Below are 23,277 nucleotides of genomic sequence, written 5' to 3' on the forward strand. Positions count from 1 at the left end.
AGTTCAAAATTAAGGTGCCAGTGTGGCCGGGTTCTAGTGAGAGCTCTCCTCCTGGCTTCTCTCTCTGTCCTCACATTGTGTGTGTGGTGTGGGGGGGTGGAGGGAGAGACAGACAGACAGAGACACAGAGAATGAACTCTCTCTAGTGTCTCTTCCTATAAGGGCACTAATGCCATCATGAGCCCCATCCTCATAACCTCATCTAAACGTAATTATCTCCCCAAAGGCCCCACCTGCAAATACCATCACACTGGGGGTTAGGGCTTCAACGTATCAATTTGGGAGGGGGCACAATTCAGTCCACAGTAGTTCTTCAATAAAAAAGAGATTTTCAAAATCTTGAAAAATGTCTGTTCCTTACAGATCCATTCTCCAGATCATGAGATGAGTATACTTTTCCTGTAAGGGGCAAATAGTAAATATTTCCAGCTTTGAGGGTCATGTGGTCTGTGGAGTAGTGCGTGTTAGAGTAAAGAGTGCGTGCTTTGAAAAAAGATATTTAACACCATAACCACATATTTAAAAATACTAAAAAGCAATGGTTAAGAAAATGAACCCCCAAATCTCTTCGGCATGTGTGTTAAACCAGAAGATGGAGAGGTAACACCTTGGACAGGAAGGCTGCTACTTAGGAGCAGAACTGAGTCTGGAAGCCGGGGCTCTGGGCTCCCAGCCCAGGGGTGGCCCAGCGCTATGAAGAGCACACCCTCTGCGGTCAGACTCCTGCAGGAAATCTCACTCCACCTGCCTTTCGACAGCCCAAGCCCCACACAAACCTCCCCCAGCATCACCTACGGGGATGACAAAGGAGTCTGGGAGCCCCCAGACAGGCAGGACAGAGTAGGAGTGGGGTTCGCAGGTGGCACTGGTCTGCTTTTTCTCCAGAAGCTCTCCCTGTGAGCCCCTTTGGAGAGGGGGAGTCAACGGGGGGATGCCCAGCTGTGACTGCTGGGAGGCCACGTGAGCCCTGCCTACCAACCGCCTGTGTCCTCTTTCAAAGGGTCACTGCCAAGGGAAGCTGGGCACTGGCTTTGGAAAGTGTCCAGAGACGTTGTTGCTCTTGGATCCCAGATTCAAGGAGCTAAACGATCGAATGAACAGTTCGCTCCCTGCACCTTATTTCCAATCTCAGAAACAACCTTATCGAGTTCTGTTAGGAGGCGCAGGTGACAAGTGACTAGGAGCTGACAAACCTCTGACTGGACCCATTGATGCTCCGGATTCATCCTCGCTCCAATCACCATCATCTTGCCAGCCCTCGTTGGCACCGCTGGCCCCTGCTTGCCTCAGACAGACAGCCTGATGAGCCAGGGGCAGCAGGTAGCCCAGAATGGTGGGGTCAGCAGGTGACCGCCCCTGGCTGGGAAGGGTCTGCTCGTCACACACGTCTACCCACTAAGCCTCAGCGACCCCCCTCGAGGCTTTGCAGACACTCCCAGCTTCTCCCGGATGCAGATGCCCAGAAGGTTTTCTGCATCCAGGAGGTGACCGGGGACATGAGAAGACACAGATATCGGTCAAATCGCCATGTGAAAATCCAGGGAAAAGCCGTCTTTTCTATTGGATCCAGGTGCATGAGGTTAAGGCTGGCATATTTATTTTTTAATCAGAGAATTCTTCTGAGATTCAAAGGAAGGGGAAATAAACACAGTGCCTCACCTGACACAGGCACGTTACACATCGCTACCACGTTCTGGAGGAGGCACCTGTGCCTGTGGGCTGAAGCTTGGCTGGCTGCCCAGGTGTGTTCTCCAGCACACCTGCTGGGCTGGTTCTGCGGGGCCTGGTGGGGCTAGCTTTAACCTGTAACCACCTCAGCAAGAGGTCCCGAGGACAGCAGGCCAGTTGTCTGGGCCCTCAGAGGCACCATGAAACCAGCTAGAAACTGCCCCCTGCCTCCTGATCCTCTGGGGCTGCACAGCAACCAGCTGGAAGGCCCCGAGCTTCCAGGACTCACCCACATGTCCAACAATTCTGCCCCAGGGTCTCTGATGCCAGGTGAGGATGCTGATCCAGGGACCACCTGCGATAATTCCTAAATGCCATCTTAGCATGACCCAAAGCCACACTGCCTGTTGAGGAACGGGCAGGGGAAATTTAACTGGGACTGACAGAGAGGTGTTATCAAAAAGCCTGGAAGTGCTGGGAGCCTTTCTCTGCTTCCTGCATGCAGCCCCTAGAACCTGCGGCAGGTATGATAGAATGAATTTCTGTTGTTTAAGCCACCCAGTTAGTAGTACAGTTGATCCTCATTATTTGTAGATCTGTATTTGCAAATTTACCTACTCCATAAAGTGTACTTGTAACCCCCAAGAGCTTTTGAACATGCATGTTTCTGGCTAAGGTCACAGGAGGCAATGCTCTGCATTCTGGACTCGGTTCTCAGACTATAAACAAGTGTCCTCTCGGCAACCTATGTAGTACTACGTTTTTGCATTTTTGTTCTTTTTGTTGGTTCTGCTGTTTAAAATGCTCCAAAGCATGGTGCTGAAGTGCTGTCCAGTGTCCTAAGCACAGGAAGGCTGTGATGTGCCTTACAGAGAAAATACATGCCTTAGATAAGCTTCATTCAGGCACGAGTTACAGTGCTGTTGGCCGTGAGTTCAATGTTAATGAATCAACAATACATATGGAAAAATGTGTCTTTAAACAGACACACACACAAAATAAAATTATGTATTTATGAGTTATGCAAATGAAAATGATTGTGGCCAGAGGCTCTCAGGAACCTAACCCTATCTTTCCTATAGGAACAATGGCTCAGTATTTGCTAATTCAGTGTTTGTAAACTTTATAGACCAGAACTACTGCAAATAATGAGAACTGATCATACTTTGCTACAGCAGCCCCAGGAAACCAAAAAAAAAGTCCTATTCAGACTTACTAAGAACCTTGCAAGCCTCTTGGATGAGCTTAATGGTGATGATGTCATCATACACTGTGTAAGTCGTGAAGGCATCCTGCACTTCTGCAGAAGCTCTGAAAGATAAATCAAGGTGCAATGGAAATCCAGCAACTGGAGATCTGCCCCAGGAATATATCCACCGACCCAGCAAGATATAGAAAGAACACTCCTGATCATAAGGGATGGGAAGCATTAGAGTGTTTGGGTGTCAGCTCTTCAAAGAAGCCTTCCCTGGAGCCCAGTTTGGATCAAGAGCTCCCTTCTTGAGTACCCACAGCAGGCTATGAGTTTCCCCAACTTCTATCCAGATTATTGGTCTTACCCTCTAGACTGGGTTCCTTGATTGTGACATCTTTGAAGCCCCTGCAGATGGCACTGTGCTTGGCATGTATTAAGAACCTAATACATGGTAGTGAACTTGGAGCTCTGTGGTCATGGAGCCTCCTTCTCTGAAGCAGGTAGAGTAGCTCACGGTTTTACACTGTGCTTGGCTGGGTTGTGGGAGTTACTGCTGGACTTTGGTCTTGCAACAGCTAACCAGACCTGGTGAAGAGAGGCTTAACCTGGGAGTCAGAAAGTTTGCACTCTTGGCTTGTCTCTTGTGTGAATCACTAAAGTGTAGTTAGCAATTCAGTCAACTTAGGGGGAAGGAGGCAGGTCAGGGAATGCTTCACTGAGAAAGGGAGGTTTCATTGGAACTGAGGAATGGGTAGGCCAAGAGGAGCATTCTGGACACAGAGAATATGCTTCGTGGCAGCAGAGAGCACATTCAAAGAGCAGCGAAGAGTACAGAACATTTGAATTTATCCCAGAACACACCACAGAATCTTGGAATTGGGAGAGGCGAGAAATTTCCTAATTGTCCAATTTCCCACCTTATAACTCAGTTTCTTCCTAACAAGAATCTCACTTCCCTGCAAGGCAGTACATTCTATTCACAGACTACTCTCTCTGAAAGAAGGTTCTTTCTTACGTTGAGCTGAAACCTACTTCTGAGCCCTATTAATACCTTCTATTTGTTGAGCATCTGCTTTTGGCCACAGATGACAGATTATTTCCAATGACCCCTTGTACTGTTGAGGGAACTGATGCTCAGAGAGGTTAGTGTCTTGTCAGCATCAGCCAGTGGACAAATGAAGACCACATGCATCCTGCATCTTGCTGCTGCAACTGGCCTTAGTTCTGCCCTTAGGGGAAAGGCAAACTGGGTTGGTCCCACCTCCAGATACCTAGCCCTCTGTATTTGAAGATCCTTACTCACTGCTAAATCTTTAAATTTGTCTCCTTTATCTTTCTGGAATTCATCTTCTTCACTGCAAAATATGGTAATGATAACTGTCCCACATTTCTGACAGGAGTATGGATAAGGATAAAATCGGATGACCAAAGGGAGAGAGCTTGGGGAAAATGAGAAACACCCTCTCATGTGCCAGGAGGAGCTGCAATAGTACTGAGGACACAGAGGTGGCCTGGGAAACTGGGGGGTGACTCGCGCTGGGAGGCAGGAGACTGTCCCAGGCCCATCCTGACACAAATGAGCTCTGAGGGAAAAATCACTCCCTCTCTTTAGGCCTCAGTTCCCTTATCTGTAAAATAAAGGAGGTGGTTGGTGAATTCAGTGTTCCTCAACCATTTTTTCAATCCATGTTCCTCCTCTTCATATACATACTCACTGGGGATTCTCAGACAGCCCCAGGGGCCCTGACCCTGCGGTCGTACATGACTGAACTAGAAGCTCCCTGAGTTTCCCTCTGTTTGTAAGGCTTCCTGCTCGGGTGCATGTCTATACAGTGGTCCCTAAGCATCAGCAGATGCAGCTCTTCAGAGAAACTGGTGGGGCCCGGGGCAGATGGGGGATCTAAACCACCACCTCTCCCTTAAGTGGGGTGCTCTCTGCCATGTGGCCATCACCCTCCACCTCCTCCCCAGGGCCTGTGGGCCTTCGTGAAAACACGTGCCCTGCTTCTGTGGCTATGAGCAAAATAGAAACGTAATAGGCAAGACCCATATTTAAACTTGACATGGTGCCATGGTTTGTTCTGAAGGCCCCAGAAAGATTATGTCATCTCCAGGGCCCTTGGAAATGGAACAAACTCTGTGGCATCCCCAGGCCTTTGGTGGGACCACCCATTCATACCTGTCTGGGTCTGGCAGCCTCTTCTTTCCTGTAGGCTGAGCTCATAGCACTTTAGTGTCAAAGTGTGTATATGTTGCACATTTCTGGAATGCCAGACATGCCCAGACTGTTATGATTACACAGAGATTGTCAGCCTTGTTTACTGATCCCAGGATCTTGCATCTAACACTTCTCACAGAGTCAGTGCGTGCTTACTTATAGAGTCATTTGAATCGCTTTAGTGAAACAGTATGTTTACCAAGATTTAAAAAAATAAATAAGCCAATTGGTATCTTTCTAATGAGATGGCAAAGCCTCTGGTAAGAGGAGAAGGAGAGAAAACTGGCCATCAGAAAACATGTTAAAAGAGATTGGGGACTGGAAACTCAATGAATGTGGGAAACGAAGTAAGAGGTCAACGTTTCCAGCTCAAAACAGAGCAGAGTATTTCATGTAACACAAAAAGTGCCAACCACGTAGGTGGTCACATAGACGCATATTCAAGAGATCCTGCGAGTCAATATTTAACTAAAACAGTCAGCCATTAAATGTATCTTCCTCTTTAGTTGGTTCCAGCTAATGATACCCAAAATATCTGGGCAGGAAACCACGGCCAGGCTGCCTGTTCCAGGATAACTTGGGGAGCAAAATAAACGTACAGATTCCTGGCCCCTGGAGGTGGTGTCTGGAAATTCATATTTTTTTAACCACTTGTCTCTGATGACTCTCCAGGCTTGGACACCACTGCTCAGAAACACTTTCTAGGATTCAATCTGGCAAGGCAAAGGATTACAAATTATAGATCTTACATTGTTCAACATGACTAAACTGATGTAATGGTTTCTAAGAGTCCAGAGTGAGCCGTAAAGCCCACAGGAAAAATAAATAGCACTCTGTAGCCAGTTTCAGGCCAAGAAAATGGGATTGATTCTAAAGCATGGGAAATTGTTCCTTCATGAGTTCCCTTATGGCAGGTGGGGAATTCATATAACAAATCTGAGTGTCACCGCGTGACACTCAAGGTATAACTGGGGAAGGGGAGGTGCTGAGAATTGGTGGGGGAGGAGGGGTGTTGTCCTAGTGTCGTGGCCATCTGCTATTTGGAAGACGCACCAGCCTGTCACCCAGCCAGGCGTCTGGCTGGTATCCACAGCTCCCCAGGCTTTCATGACAAGTCCAGACTTCTCGGGTTGATGCAGACAGTCCTCCATGACCTAACACCTGGACCACCCCCACTTCTCTCCTCCAGACTCTCCTCTAGCCATTCCTCCAGCTACTCAGAATTCCAGCCATGCCCATTCTTCCTCCCTCCCTTCCCACAGACTCTCCCTCCATGGGAAGGGCCCTCACTCCCTCTTATCTGGCTAACTTTTGTTCCTCCTTCCCAGCTCAGCCTAAGAATCACTGACCCTGGTTGTTCTGAGCAACAGTCAGATGCAGGCATCCCTCCTCAGAGCCCAGAGCCTCCCCGTGTTTACCTGCCTTAACACTGGCTGCAAGTGGAGGCTTGGATTTACCTGTCCAAATGCTCCCTAGACTACAGAGTCCCAAAGGGCAGGGAAATGTCATTTGACTTCATATCTTCAACGCCTACCATTGTACCTGGCACACAATAGGGCCTGATGGATATTTATAAGAGAATTTAGCAGATGAGAGTCACCTACCTTGACAGAGGCTCACACATTCACTGCATGTGAGTCAGGAGACCTGGGAGCTAATCCTGGTTCGGCCATAATGCAGCTGGATAACTCGGAACAAATCTCACTGTGCCTCCATTTCTTCATCTTTATAATGATAGCATTGGGTTAGGTCAATGTTTCCATGGAGATTTTGATGTCCATCCCTCCCCTCTCATGCCCTCCACTCTCCCCAGCCAACACATGACATGATTCACTGAGAAAGACTCTGATGCTTCAACCAGCAGTTCTCACACTGTGTTCCATGGAACCCCTGTGGGTCCCTAAGATGCTTTTAGGGGTCCATGAGGTCAAAACCACTTTCATAATAAAATCAAGACATTATTTGCCCTTTTTCCTGGTTGATATTTGTGCTAATGGTACAAAAGCATTGGCGGGTAAACTTTTGGTGCCTTAGCATGAACAGTAGTGGCATTAATCTGTACTAAGTAGTCACTGTATTCTTCACTGCCACACATTCACGGTTTAAAAAAGAAAAAAGAGGAAAGGTCAGCTTCACTTCAGATCATCCTTTATGACGCAGTAAAAAGTATGTTTTATTAAATCTTGGCCTTGAGTACACATCTTCTGACCATTCTGCATGACAAAGTAGGAAGCATGTGTACACAGAAAGCACTTTGCTGTATACAGAAGTGTAGAGGGTCACCTCAAGGAAAAGCACTTCTGCAATTGTTTTTGTGAGCTGAATTAGTCACTTTTTTCATGGAACATCATTTCTACTCGAAAGAACCACTGATAGACAAATAACGGTTACTCAGACTTGGATATTTGGCAGACATTTTCTTAAGAAAAGAACAAAGTTAGCTTGTCATTTCAAGGAAAGTAACTGACAGAATTTGTTGCCAATGATCAAACTCAAGCTTTCAAGTGAAAATTGGAATTTTGGAAAACTTGCATCTGCTACTGTGAGCTCATTAGCTCCCCAATTCTAAGAGGCTTTGGTGAGATTGTGGTGATATTGACAAATGTGACTTTGATATTGTATAATGTACTGTATCATGTCAACATTCATAAGATCTGCATAACTCAAGGAGCTAGTATTTTCCAAATGACAAATGCATGACAGCTCAAAACGATGATAAAAGATTTATTTCAAAGGGTAACACAGGCCATGGGACTTGCACATAACAGAGTACAAAAAGGGCCATTGGTGTGGTTTCACACTCAATATTGTAACAGATCTTTGAGAAACAACCACTTGTGGAGCTTTGGTAGGGTTTAAACGATTCACCACAATTATCTAAAAAGAGCATTAAAATACTTCGTGCTATATTTTCATCATATAGTTCAACCAAAACCACAGATCACAGCAAACAGGGTATGGAAGAGAATATCCAACTATCTTTTAGTAATTCAAATGTTAAAGTGATTTGCGAAAGTCTGAAAAGAGTGACATTTCACTTTACTCCCTAATTTTTTTATTTGAATAATGCAGTTATTTTTCATAAATATAATATTTATGCTGACATGTAATAGGTCTATTATTGTTATTTTTAGATCAATTAATAAGTGACTATTTTTTAAAGTTTCTCAGTTTAAATTTCTAATATAGTAAATGCCAATAAATGAACAAACATCCTTGGGGTTTTTAATAATTTTTAAGAGTAAAAAGGCTACCTGAGACAAAAATGTTTGAGAATTTCTCATTTACACCTAGAGTGAATCAGATTTACTTTTGAAGCCAACGAGGCTGAAGCTGCTAGGGAGGAATCAACCCTGCCCAGCCCCGTCTACCTTGGAGCCATCCCCAGCATGGAGGGGGGATCCCTGTGTGCCCTGATGGTGGTCCTGGGTGCCTGTGGGAGGGACTTCTGGCCACCCGGCCCCCAAGGGCCACCTTCCCCTGGAAGACTCAACAAGCATCCAGACCTTAATGTGACCCCCAAAAAAGGCATCCAAAGGAAAGGCCACAGTCCCTTAACTGGGGACCATCTCATCCCAGAGGACTTGATAGAAGGTGGGGGAAGACTTGGGGAGACAGGTAGAGATGAAGGGCTGGCCTTCTCCTGGGACTTGCTACCAGGAAAGAAGCATGCCTTTGTAAGAAACTGCTGAGAAAGTTATAGATGTACAGAGAGAAATTTGTCTAAGCTATCCATAAAAATAAAACAATAAAAATAATTTTCAGCCAGCCATGTCAGAGGAATATTCATTCTATTCTCTTTATGGAAAATGATCTTATTAAATCATTGTCATATGAATGGGCAAACCAAAAGCAGCCAAAGATGTGAGTAAAAATGTTATAAAAGTGGATCAATAGTTAATTAATGATAGTAATAATAAATAAACTTTACCTTTGGGGCCTTTGATGTTTTGTAATCTGTCAGCTCTTAATTTTTTTCTCATTCTAAATAAGTGCTCACTTTTGTAACTAAATTTTTATTTGTAATTTTATATTCTTTTTTAAAGGAGGCTCTCCAAATTATAGAAGCTTCAAGACCTATAATATCTGTTTTTACCCCTGCTAAGTTTATCTTCTATATCTTCCCACTGAACAAAAATATTTTTCAAGTTTTACTTTCAATGGTCTTTACTAGAAAAACAATTTCTATTATATATATAATAATATAATATTAAATACGTATTATAAAATTTTCTAAGCCCTTGAATATTCTGATATGATCTTTGGGGAATAAGTCCCCCAGTTGCGATATCCTAACCAAACTGATTTCTCAGGGCCCTTCTAGTTCTGATGACCTGTGATTTCAGGCAGCCAGACAAACCAGCAAACACATCCATGGCCAGAAACGGAGGATGAGTTATATGACAGGCAGCATTCCTGGATAGAAGTTAAAAAATAGAAACTCTTGGCTTTCAACTACTTTTAAACTAGACATTATTTACGGAAAAAGTAGGGAACTTGGAGGGAGTGAGTGCTCTCAGCCTCTAAGGAAGGCTTGAGAGGCTTGGCGAGTCAATGGGAACAGAGGAGGTAAAGAAGAAAAAGCATGAACGGGAACGATCCTGATTGTTTCTTACTCAAATAGTTTTTCAGTAGATTTGAAGGGATGCTTTTCAAGATGTCAAAAGGTTAGGAGCATTTCTCATTCAGTAAGAACAAAAATCCAAGAATGTATAGGCAGGGACCCTTGACTTTAGGTCCTAGAGCTCTTGGAGATTCTGATGGATACTATGGACCTTCTCCCCAGAAAATACATGTAGACACATGTACACATTTTCATAGATGATTTCAGAGGTTCTCAGACCCTCCCAAGCCCATTCAAAAACCTCCAGTTAAGAAGTCCTAACCCTGAGAGAAGCCATGTAATTCCACCCGCCTCTCCCTAAATGGATTGGTTTGGGCTTGGTAGTCATCACCCACCTACCATTCATTAATTTACCTCCCTTCATACATACATAAGTCATCCCTTCTCCATGCATTGTTTACACGGTGGAGAAGATACGCCAGTCACGGTGGCTCTACACATAACTCTTCTTAGGGACCCTCCCTTCCAAAGTACACCTGATTGGGCTTGGTGTGGGCACGTGACCAAAGCTGGCCCATCAAATCCTGCCTCAGAGCATCTGGAGTTGAGACACTGAGAAACTGAGTCAATCAGATGATGGTAATCTCTTGAGTCAAAAGGACATATAGAAAAGTTTGAACGAAACAGAAATTAAGAGACTTGCAGAGGCAGCCAGGAGAAGAGAGTAAATATGAAGAGAGACACAAATGGAGTGAGTCCTTCTGATCTTGCATTTCCTCTGAGGTCTCTCTGTACTTCCTGCAATGGAACTGTGTGAGTCCCCTGAATCCTTCACCTAACTCTTTCAAACTTCAGTTCACATAGTGAATCACCGATCCTTGAAAGCAAAATCCTGGACTAAGTTCTGCAACCAAAGTGCCAGACACTCCACCTATGTTAGCCATCCCAATCCTCACAAGTGCATAAGTGAGTCCCATTCTTACCCCCATTCACATGTGAGGACACGGAGGCTCAGGGACCTCAGTAACCCATTGCAATTAGAATAAAATTTCAACTGCTTTCTGTCTCCTGCTCACCTATATTCTGATCCTTAGCGACTTCTCCACTTCCATCTTCTACCAGACTCTCACTTCAGTCACACTGAATTTCCTTCTGGGTCTCAAATTCACCAAACTCAGTCCAACCTCAGGACCTTTGCACTTGCTGTTCTCTTCACCTGGAACACATGTACCTCCCTGTCTCAAAGCTGACTCCTCCCTGCGTTTCAGCTCAGATATTACCTTTACAGAGAGGTCTTTTCTGATCACTTCAGGGAAACTGGCGTCTTCTTTCCCTGGTTGCTGTCAAGTACCCTATACTTTTTATAGCACTTAGCCCAATCTGAAAGATTTACTTTTATTTATTCTTTATTTACTTGTTTATAGTCTGCCATCCCGCCATGGAATACACATTCTCAGAGAACAGAGCCCTCATCTGTTTCCTCCATCACTATTCCCAGGGCCAGGAATTCTGGTTGGCATATACTAGGAGCTAAATAAATACTTGAGTAAATAAACTTGCCCAAGTCAAACAGCTAGTAAATGACCCAGGCCAAAAGTAAATGTTTATCTGATTCCAGGAGTCTTACTATATTTAATCTATTAGTTGCTTCTCACCGTTAAGTCTTGATAAAGGTTTTAGCCAGGAGGTTATGAAAGAGTGGTTCATAATTAGAAATCTATAAATCTAGGGCATATGAGAGGGAAATAAACAATGCAGACAAAGGAGGAGAAACATCTGTTTCTGATTATTTCATATAAAATAAAAGTTATGTTGTAAAATCTGGAGACATACTTTATTTTACCTGATCGTTTCTTCTTAAAATTTCTGTAGGAATTGATGGGGTTTTCTTTTTTAGCTAGAATTCTATTTTAAAAGCACCAGGGAACTTGTTATTTCAGTGTAGCCTGAAGGAGATCTTTGCACACAAATAACCTTGCCTTAATTTACGTTTTATAAGTTGCGTTTTCTGCATTACAGGTTTTGTGTTTTTTTAAATGTGTTCTAATACGATGCAATTTTTGTCACTGGTTGAGCTTGTTAGATAGGCTTTTTGCTTTTGGTTTAAAGATGCATTTCCAATACGATCACATAAGTGCCTAGTGCTTTACATACAAACACATCCTTTGAGACTCAATTAAGCAGAAAATTGGTACTTCAAGATTAAAGAGGTGAAATCTAGTGACACAAACTCAGGACATGGCCCCGCCGGCTTCTTTGTCCCTGGACATGTTCCTCTGATTCCCTGGCACCTTTCTGCACCCCTTGCTCAAATGTCCTGATCACCTTTGGTGTCTGTGGATGCCAGGGCTAGCCGTTTGTTTGGGGATGCTGTGAGAAGTGCCCCACTGGGGCAGGAAGAGCAAATGTACCATTTTCAGTGACGTCACACCAAAGATCCAAAATGGAAAACGCTTCTTCCATCTACTTACATACGGGAAGCTGGCGTTTTTTTCCCCTAGATTTGCAAAGATACGTTGAATATCTCAACCAATCAAGGTCCTGAGAGCTGGTCATGCTACGTCTGCTCCACATGCAAGGGAGGGCAGGAGGCCTTCTCTAAATAACACGACTCAGCTGCCTGTCATAGGCAGACAACACCTTGTTTTACCTCCAATGATGTCTAAGTGCTCCAGCTACTTCTGGTTATTTTCACTTATTTCCAGAGCCCTGACCTCTCTCCTAGTCAGGACAGACTCTTCTGGGCCTCCAGCTGAGCTAAGGCTCAGATGGTATAAGGTTCATCAATCAAAACTCAATCAGCAAAAGCCTATCCCTCCCTCCCTCTCCCGGGCTGGTCACTGGTGTTTATGGGGGTCCTCCAGGCAGGTCTGGACAATGGGTGTCGGGGACATCAGTCCGAAAAGAGGAGCAGAGGCAATGCCATCCACCAAATGATGCAAATTTTAGGAGCCAGGTTTCCTCTGGGCAAAGCAGAGGCCCTAGAGGAACACCTGCCTCTTCAGGATGGAAGGCAGGGTTACCCGACCAGCAGCAAAGGGGTGCCTGTTAATGTCAAATACAGTCTAATCCCAATGCTGCACCTGGATATTGGAGGAGGAATGACACTTACTGGGTACCTACTACGTACTTCGGGGTACCCTAGGAGGCCCTAGAAGACAGGGTCTTCCCCTTTCATCAGTGAGGAAACAGAGCTACAGAGAGGTGAAATGACCTGTCTTAAGCAGCAGAGCCAGGACTCAAGTCCAGTCCGGTGGGATGTAAACCCCACCGCCCCTCGACCTCCCCCCGACCCACCTGAGCACCAGCATCTGGAAAACAGTGAGCATCGGCTTCAACTACACAGCTTACACTTGTTCCTGTTCTCGCCACCGACCAGGCATTTTGTTTCTCCTAAGCGTCCTGTTTGTATTATCTCATTTAACATGTGAGACAACCCCTACGAAGTTAGCTACTCTTATTATTCTTTTTTTTTTAATTTCAGTTTTTCCTAATTTTTTAAAAAATTCTTTTCTTTTTTTTTTTTAAGCCCCACCTTTGTTTATTTATTTTATGTTTTTGGCTGTCTTGGGTCTTCGTTACTGTGCGAGAGCTTTCTCTAGTTGCGGCGAGCGGGGGCCACTCTTCATCGCGGTGCGCGGGCCTCTCACTATTGCGGCCTCTCTTGTTGCGGAGCACAGGCTCCAGACGTGCAGGCTCAGTAGTTGTGGCTCACGGGCCTAGTTGCTCCGCGGCATGTGGGATCCTCCCAGACCAGGGCTCCAACCCGTGTCCCCTGCATTAGCAGGCAGATTCTCAACCACTGCGCCACCAGGGAAGCCCTCTTATTATTCTCTTATGTTGAAACACCCGGGTCACATCTGGGTGCATCTGGGCTTCCACCCCAAGCGTTGTAGCTCCAGAGCCCCTGCTGACACCGACTTTGACATCCCAGGGAACTGCTGCCGTATCTGGTGTCTTCTGAGACTGCAAATCCCCCATTCCCCAAGGTGGTTCCCACCCACCCCACCCGGCAATGTCCACCCAATGACCTCTGCGCTCACCATCTCTCCCTTCCTCCTCTGTTCCCCCTAAGACTGACCGCACCCTGGTAGTGGCAGCTACCCACTGGCAGGCAGAGGGGGCTGGGCTACGGCGGACCTGCTCCCGCCCAGCTTGTGGCGGAGCAAGTGATGCCAGTTTCCCATCTGCCATGGACTTTGGCACTGGTCCCTATGTCTGAGATACACAGGCAATATTTCTACAGATTACAAAACCATCCAGGCACAATGGCTTATTTGATTCATTAGTCCTCCAGTGTTTTTCACAGAACCAGGCATTCTACAGGAGCTCAGGAAATCCCAGTTTAAAGAAATGCCCCTTGCTTTTCACACACTCGGTCTGAATGGAAATTCATTGCGTTGCCAGTCACTCTTCTTTCCTCCAGGCAGTGTGGCCTATTAGGAAGAGGAGTCTTTGCAGTCACAGGCCTGGGTTCGAGTCCCGGCCCTGGTACTTAACCTTGTGGCCTTCAGCAAGTTTCCTTCTGGGTGAAATGAGACAAAAACCTGCCTTGCAGTTCTTATTGGGTTTAATAAGATCCTTACGGAAGGGGTATGACCCAAAGCAAGTGCTTAATCCAAGACTGTTCTCTTCCTTCCCCTTCTTATTTAGTTCACCCTTTACAAGGTAAGAGCCATTAAAAAAGTCTCAGAGTCTTCAAAGGCTTCTGTTCCCAAGGCCGCTTAGGGGGCTGAAAAGGAGCACTTCAAGATGCTGACATTGCATCCTGGCCCTGTTGCCAACTTGCTGTGCAGTCTTGGGCAAGTCTCCTAACCTCTCTGGGCCTTAGTTTTCTCATCTGTAAAAATGAGAAGATCTGGGCTAGAGGATCTCTCAAGCATCCACCAGTTGAAGCATTCTCTGATCATAATTACATAATGTAATTACATAATTACATAATTACTGGGTACCTACTATGTACTTCGGGGTAACCTAGGAGACCCTAGAAGACAGGGTCTTCCCTTTTCATCAGTGAGGAAACAGAGCTTCAGAGAGGTGAAATGACCTGTCTTAAGCAGCAGAGCGTTTCTCTGTGAAATACTTGGAAATGAGTAGTCTTTGCCTATATAGGCCAGAGCTCCTTTTTCCCACCCAAACTTGCAGCACGCTAAGCAGATTACCCCAGGGATGCTGTGGAAATGGCCTGGGCTGCCTTTTCCTAGACAAGTGGGTCAGGTCACACGTGTGTAGGCAGTGGCTGCTGTGACATGGTCAGAGGGGCCGAGGCTGTAGGGCCCCCCTGGCTCCTCCTCAATTCAGTCCCCTGCTTATGTCCCCACAATTCTCAGCTCCAATTACTTCACCTGTAAAATGGGGGCAGGGGTGAGGAAAGTTTGCACTAAGCATTTTGAATTGTTTCTACATTACAAAAATAATGAAAAAATACAGGTATTAGAAAAAAAAAGTCAATCATCTAGCATTTTATCTTGCTGACAATTACTATGAATAATTAATTATTTTGTTCTTTTTTCATTTGTGTAGTTTACTCAGTGGCTATGTAAGTTGGTGTCTTGTTTTGGGGAGGCTTTTTGTTTGTTTATTTGTTGTTGCTGCTGTTTTTACTTAAATTGTGAAATTTCACAGGTTGCTTCACGATCTTTGCAATCGTCCCAATAATGGCGCATGTTTCTTTTGCCATTCCATTTGTTTGTTGGTTCGTTTTTGAACATTTAAAGAATTTTTTCTCTTACTATTTATAAATGTAAGGCTATGTTACATATACATGCAAACCCACCCATATATATGTTGTATATAAGTATGTGTGTTTCTAAGGGTATCAATTCTCAAGAATGAAATGACTACTTCAAAAGATTTCCATATTTTCATAGTTTTGGTACCTGTTGTCAAATTGCTTTCCAAAAGGGCTTCACTAACTTAAAATGCCATCAGCAATTGCCCATTTTGCTGCATCTTAACCAGAATTGGTTATCATCATTTAAATTTTTTTGAGATTTAATAGACAAAGCACTGCCTAATTGTTTCCCTTTGCATGTCTTTCATTAACTGAGGAAGCGAATCATTTTTCCATATTTTTTAGTTCCTCCCTCTTCATAGGACCAGGAGATTTCTGAGACCCCTTCCACTCCATCCCCTAACATTTCAAGGCTGGGAGACTCCTAGAAAGCCAATGGACAGCGTAAGGTTACTGGAATCAGACAAGAGACTATCTGAAGATGTAAATAACAGTGTTAAGTGTTTAATAGACAGAGGCAGAGAGGAAAACTATAAGTTATCTAAAGAAAACCTAAGCAGGGATTCTGGCTAAACCTGAAAGGGGATCCCCTCTTCGGTAGGATTTCGGCAGCTCCATTTATGTGTCATGGAAATAATGCAGTTACTTTCTCTTCTGCAATTAAAAAGAGTAAATAAGAACTCATCCATGAAATAAAAGGTAAAATAATGTTGGTCTTATTCATATGAGAGCCCTGTTTTAAGGCTGGTTCTGGGAATTGAGACAGAAACCTTCCTTAAAGGCAGATATGAGATACCAGGTTTTTCTGTATTTACCTGGTGTGTTCAAGGAATTTGAATTGATCTCCCTAGTAACAACTAACTGGTTTAATCAAAAGGTTAGTAAAAAACTTTTTAACCTTCAAAACACTGGAGGCTTACCAATTGTACCAGAGGGTTTTCATTTTTCCTTTAATACACTTACTTCAGCTTTTCCCAATGTCTCTTCACCAAATTTCTCTATCACAAGAGACTGAAGACAGGTGTTGACGAATCCATACTAGAACACGAAACGAAGGAGAAATATGGATACTGAAGCATGGAACCCCCAGTCATAGACCTCTGAAGGGTTGCTTTTAGGAAACGTGCAATGGCATCCTAAAATGAGTGGGAAGTGAATTATACCTTTTTCCTGTTTCTCGTGAGTTTACTGTGCTCGTTCCCAACTTAGGGAAAAGTCATTTCCATAGAGAAAACGTGAGCTAAATTTGAAATCAGATTAGAACTGGAAGAGGTTCATTGTAATCATCTTTGAAATAGGAAATCGTTTGGCTAGAACAAAGGGGTCAGAAACACAACGGTGGCAAAGGGATTGTTTAGAGGGATGAGGACTGGCACTCATCTCCTGTCATGTCAGAAAGGCAATGAAAGTACAGTTTTCTTTCCTTTATAAAAATGAATCTAGGGATGGGTGTGATTGTGGAGGAAGACATATAAAGTGCAGGAAAATAAAGGGAGACAGATGCCAACAATAAAGAGCAAGCACTGGAATTAACAAAAAGAATTTTCTACTGGGTTTACTCTTTCATCTGTGATCTGCCTTCTTCCTTCCTTCAGATTAAAAAAAATTTTTTTAATAAAAAAGAGGGTCCGTGAATGCCTCTGCTGAGTGAAGGTCAGTGCAACCGACGCAGGCCAGCCCACTGTCCACAACACGGGCTCCTAACCAGGGGGCTTGTGGATGAGTGGATTCTGTTTACAAGCACCAAGAGGGCTCAGTTTTAAAAAGGTATCTTTGTAGAGTGAAGAATCCTCCTGTCTCACAAATATCAGCCTGAAGGTTTATCTTATAAGTTTGAATTTTCATCTGTGGGGATTTCTCAAAGGGCACAAGGCCAATGCCACCAGGAAGGAGAGGGCTCTAAAGCCTAGCAGCTCTTTTCTGGGAACAAAACGTGTGTCCTGCTTGGCTGTGTCTTCGGCTCCCCTTAGATGTGGTCTTTTCCCCTTGCTTCATCTTTTCCTGGCTCTCCCTGCCCCAACCCAAGTGCCTTCTGCTTTTCCACAAACAGAGAGCACGTCTCCGATCGTCTTCTCCCCCTTTTGTTCAGTCACCTGTGGCAGGTCTCGGCTCCATTGCCAACTTGTCTCTAAGACCATTACTGCTCCCTGCACTGGACACTGGCTGACGTTCCCTGTGTCCCAGGCTTACCATGAGACCCCTCTGTGTCCTCGTCACCATGGGATTGTCTTGTTAAAATATCACATGCATGCACACACACACACACATACACACGCATATTTCCTATCTATCCACCTATCTATCTATAACGCACGTACCCATATACACACACAACACATGAAATGTATGTGTTATATGTATACATACATATATACTATTTTTTCCCCTCTCCTTTGCTAAATTACAAGTTCCCTCCTGCATCAAAAAGTAGATATAATTTATCTGTATTTCAACTAAAGTGCCAAGACAGTCCTTGGCACATAGGAAGTGTTTAATAGATACTTATTGAATAAATAAATACTGAATGGAAGCCTCAAGTCCAAACTCATGAAAATTGTTAAATACATTTTAAAGGCATTTAAAATCACTCCAACATTAACAAAGATAGTAACTGTTCATCCTAGTAATCTTAGCAAAAAGAGTGCCGAGTCCAATGAAAACATCATGCCTAAGCCTCCTAGCGTGTGACGAAGGAAACCAGGCACAGGGGAGTCCAGCTGTCAGTTGTTGGGTTATAACCACATGGGGTAACGTAGCTCAGTTTGATGACTTAGGGTCAGTCTAGCACCCTAAGTCACTCGGGGGCATTCAATGGCCCCCAAAGCTGGTGGCATAACTAATCATTGGGGGCCCTGAGCACATAGTTCAACCTCCTCACCCTCTGCTGATGATAAACATGCCTTTCTCCTGGGCGCTGAAATCATGGGACTTCCTCTGTCCCCAGAGAGAGCAAAAAAGTCTGGTCCCACATAATTTGTTCAATGTATGTCTTAGGTCTTTTGTATTCACTTCTCACACACCAGGTCACAGGGATTTTTCCCCAACATACTCCTTATACATTTGAGGGCCTAAGGGAAATGGGTAAGAATGACAAACAGCACCCAAGTTCTCTAACACGTGGGAACTGGCACTGATAAACAGGTTAGTTCATCAGGCAGGTGGGCACTCTCATGGGCTGATGGCATCCAAATCTTTCCAGGGCTACTTGAGTAGTAACCATGGCACCTCTGAGGAACATCAGTGTTCAGAAGAAGCAATTTGTTTCTTTTTATTTAAAGTCCAAAAATGTTAAGGTTTCACTAAATCTCCAGTAAAGATGACTTTGCGTTGTCCAAATCCAATCCTGTCCACTGTGCCTTCCATCTGCTGGCTGGGGGGTGGGGGTCCACAATGCCACACAGCCCGGGACAGGGGGTGTGGCTGAGAGGAAATAGCTTGGGCTCTGAAGCCAGAGGGGTTTCTGTCTCTGGGCCCTACAGCTGTGTGGCTTCGGGTAAATTACCTAACCTCTCTGAATCCAGTCTATTCACAAGGTAAACTGGAAATCAGAGTGCTTACTCTTGGAGGACTGTTATTGGGGTTGTAGAGTAATAGTTCTGGAGCCAGACTGCAGGGGTTGATCGCCCACCCCCATGTCTCACCAGCTGTTTGACCCCAGCCCTTCACCAAATCTCACTGGTCTTTAGTTGTTTCATCTGGAAAATAGGGATGAGAATGGTCCCCACCTCACAGGGTTGCAGTAAGCATTAGACAGGATAATAGGTAAGAGGCACTTGGCACTTAGCAAGTGCTCAGGAAAGGACAGACAGTCTTCTTAGATAATAAGCGTTATGATTAATAGCTGTTGAGGGGAAGTCAGGGCAGAGGATGCTGAGAGCTGCTTACCATGTCCTCACCACCTCAGCTTCAGGTCTGAGCGATCACAACCGTCCTGTCTGCCCCCAGTGGTTTGGGAGAACCCTGGATATCTGCGGAAACCTGTCCTGTAGAGGCCGGGCACCCCTACACCCACCCTGGGGAAATCAGAGCTGACCCCCGGCCCGCAGGTCAGGAGCTAACCGTGGGGCCCTTATTCACCAAGGGAGTAAAAAGTAAGGCTGCCTCCCCACCCCAGGAGAGCGCATGGGACCTGCTGCCAGGCGCCCCGGGCGCACAACCCCAAGGCTGACCCTGAACTTCTCCCCGAGGGGCCGACACCACAGCAGCGCCTTTCTGCCAGCTTGAGTCGAGCACCGGGGAGGTGGCCCTCGCCGATTGCTACCCGCAGTGGGAGAAGGCTTGGAGGACGAGCACATACTGATCATGCTGGACCCTGGGGCTTACGGCCGCTTCCCACTTAATCTCGCTGCAAATTCAGAAACTCACTTTGCTCGCTTCCCCGTCTCTTCCTCCTCAGCGAGGTCGGCGCTGACTCTCTATGAAGGCTTTGTTCCTGGATTGGTTCATGGGGGAGGTCAAGATCCTTGAACCATCCGAGGCTTTTGCAGCCATTCATCCTTTCATTGGTCAGATTGTTGGTCACCTACCTGCGTGAGGCCACCATGATGATGAGCACCTGGGGAGCGTGGAGGCGGGTTGGTGCTGTGCTCTCAGGTGGCCACTCATGGCCTCAGAGCACGCCCAGAACCTGAACTTGATTTTAAGGATGCCCCTGGGATCCTGCTGGAAGACTGCCTCCGACATGACATTGCCTAGTGAGAGGTCTTTTTAATTCTTCTTTAATTAAACCTCCTTGAATGTGGTCCAGGAAAGGCCTGCCTTGACCTGAACTTGACTCTATAATGTTATGATGTGAAATTCCCTGGTGCCTTAAAGCTTTATCCTCCACCTCACCTCCCCCACTGCTGCTCCCTTTCAGGCTCTGGTAGGCTATTTGCTAGAGGTCTATTTCTTGAGTGCTGTGATCAGAGGTGAGAAACCCAGAAACTAATCATGTCAGTGAACCCTGCCTGCAGCACTTCCAACAGACACGCCAGCTTTGATGTGAAAACAAGAGTAAAAATAAATAATTATAGTAAAATCGAGGGGTTAGGTAAGCCCTCCAGGCTGCAGTGCTCTGCCGAGGTACAGGACAGCCACATGGATGTGACTCACAGTCAAGAGAGCATGTCGCAAACCCAGCAATGCCCGAGACGGAGCCATTCCCCGGAAGTGAATTCCCAGGCAGCTGACACGCCCTCCTTAAAGTACAAGGCACCTTTATCTTTGTATAAGTGTATCCAACACTTACAGAAAAATTCCAAACAATGTTGAAAGGTCTCTCCCTTCTCACTGGGCACTACATCACCGCCCCCTGCGCATCAGATCGCTCCCCCATCTTGCCTCCCGGCTCCTGCATCTCCCCTTAGAAAGCCCTCCCTGCCTCACCATCCATTAAGCGTTTTTGGCTCCCTCGTCTGTTTCCCTCCTGTCTGACTTGCACTGTCCTCTCCCCGGAGAGACCTAATACTTAGAGAGGCTGGTGCTTGTTTAAACAGCGCCCTCTTCTTCCTTTCTGAAACAGAGACTGCTTATTCTCGAAAGCTGGCCTGTCTATGGGCTGTTCCTATGTGGAAGGAAACATGTGGTCAGGAAGAGGGAAAAAAAGGCTCTGGAATAGGTGATTTCCATAATTATGCTTCCCAAGCCTTTGCCACCATTCAGCTGACAGTCTTCTTTCTTCCCTGCCAAGTGGGCTTGCTCTGGCTCGGTCTTATGCACCCCCCCTAAACCCGGCCCCCAACCCTGCTTTTTCAAACACACCAGTACTCTCACATTTCACAATAAGTAAATGGTTAAAAAAAAAAAAAATCTCCATTTCTTTTTCATGCAGCAGATGGCAGGTCTCAGGAACTCAGTGGAAATGAGGCTTTCTGATTTTCTAATAAATTTCAGCATCTCACACAAAAAGCACAAGCTCATTTTGATTCTGATGTTAGTACCATATGGCATATCATTCTCGAGCTGTGGCAGCTTCATCCTCAGGGTAACAAGGAAGGCGGATCTTTCCTAGAACAATGAGATGGAGTTGGTAGGGACCAACTGGATGCCTCGGTGAATACCATTTGATAATAATATTGTATATGGCAGTGGAGCAATTATCTCTCTTTTATGGTATGTGTTAATTTTCACTGCCAGTTTTCCTAATTTCGACTGCCACCCAAAGGACTACTTCCTGTAAATACTCTGTAAACATTTGAAAAGACATAGGACATGTGAACACCAAGACAAACGTCCTTGGATTTTGAAACTGTCTGGAAAATTGGCTGACGTTTTATATGTTTTTCCATCATGTAGACAGCCTGGTGAGAACTTGCAGTACATGGAAACTCCCTCTCTCTTCCATGACATAAGGGGCCTCCTGTCCCTACTGTGACTGTGGTTCTGAGAACCATTTCTCACTGCTTCTTCTGTTGACCTTCAGTGTGCAGTTCCATGAACTCGGACAAATGTCTACATCCGTGTAACTCACACCCTAATAAAAAGATAGAACATCTCCATCACGGCAGAAAGTTTCCCCATGCCCCTTCTCAGCCTGCCCTACCACGCCCAACCACTGCTGTTCTGATGACTCGCTCTAGAGATTAGTTTTGCTTGCCCTTGAACTTCATATGAATTGAATCATAGAGTATGTTTCTCTTCGGTGTCTGGATTCTAACTTTTAACCCATGTTTGGTGCATCGAAGAGTTCAAACCACATTCCCCAAATTCAACTTAAGTCTGTAAACATGCAGCCTCATTTGATACATAACCAATGATACTTAATGAGATCCTCCGAGACACCTGCTAATCTCCTGTGGTCCGTGTCTGACATGCAGTGAGACACACAAACCTTTCCTTTTTCATTGGACAAGTGGGGGAAGGGTGAGCTATCAGAGGGAGTTTCCAGGGGTATATCTCTATAGATCGAGGAAAGAAATGAGGAGAGTGTGAAGAAAGAGTATCTGGGAAGAAAACTTTCTCTGATCAAATATAACCGCTATCCGTTTTTATTCGCTTGTTGAATTCCTAGGACCGCAGCGGCCATACTCTTGTTGGGGACCCCCAGTCTACCTCTGGTTCCCTCTCAGGGCCTAATACAGCAGGACCACCAAGTGGGACGTGGCCAAACTCCTGGGTTCCCAGACGCCCTTCTGATCAAAAATATCCCCCGCTCCCCCCGTCCCTCCATGGGCCTGCCAGGTACCTGAAATTCTCATTGCTTTTGGCTACAGCTTTGAAAATTCTGCCAAAATGAAAATAGTATCTATTTCTTGGGCTAATGATATCAGCTAGTATTTGCTGGGCTTGCTAAGAGGGAAGGAGACACAGAAGAGAGAAGCTCTGATGTGTGTGCATCAGAAAGACAAGTCTCAATACCAGTCCCAGGCATAGAGTGCCCTCTTGGACAGGCCAGCTCTGTAGGGGATGGCAAAGGGGGACCCTGGACCCAGAGAAGATGAGAATTCAGCTTTACTCAGAAAATAGATGGTACCATTGCCAGCCTTAATCTTCAACCTTGCTGGGACTAACCTTGCTGAAGGAAGGCTTTAGGTAGAAATGGCTTGGCTAACAGCATAGCTGTGATACATAGATTTCTTTCAGGCATATTTTCATATTTGGAACTTTAGTCCATGGAAACAACAGGGTCCCCTGCTAGTAAGAATCTTCAGGAAAAAATTTCCAGAAGACAAAGCAGCTTATTTTCTAAATGTTCATAGTAAGGGCTTGTTGTACTCTTGGCATGCTAGCTGTGATAACAGCTCACTTCCACCAAGTCTCACTATGGACCTGGCACAAGGCACTGTAGGATGAACCACATGAAGTTGCTGGTCTTGTGGGTCAAAGGCTGTTGGATATCGGCAATGTCATTTGATTGCACTTAATATTAATTCATCCTTACCACAATCCTATAAAGCAGGACAGAGGCTTTTCCTCAG

At 45.3% G+C, this 23,277-nt stretch overlaps 1 protein-coding gene across 1 annotated transcript in view; it reads right to left on the reverse strand.

Annotated features, from left to right (window-relative positions):
- Positions 1-16,411, reverse strand: part of LOC307064919 (guanylate cyclase soluble subunit beta-2-like) — a gene marked incomplete at its 3' end in the record, with an annotated part of 42,807 nt that extends 26,396 nt beyond the window's left edge. The window contains 2 exon segments of the mRNA XM_079721626.1: positions 2,885-2,979; positions 16,343-16,411.
- Positions 16,412-23,277: the final 6,866 nt, after the last annotated feature.

This window comes from Hyperoodon ampullatus, assembly GCF_949752795.1.
Source record: "Hyperoodon ampullatus genome assembly, chromosome: 16".
Classification (NCBI taxonomy): Eukaryota; Metazoa; Chordata; class Mammalia; order Artiodactyla; family Ziphiidae; genus Hyperoodon; species Hyperoodon ampullatus.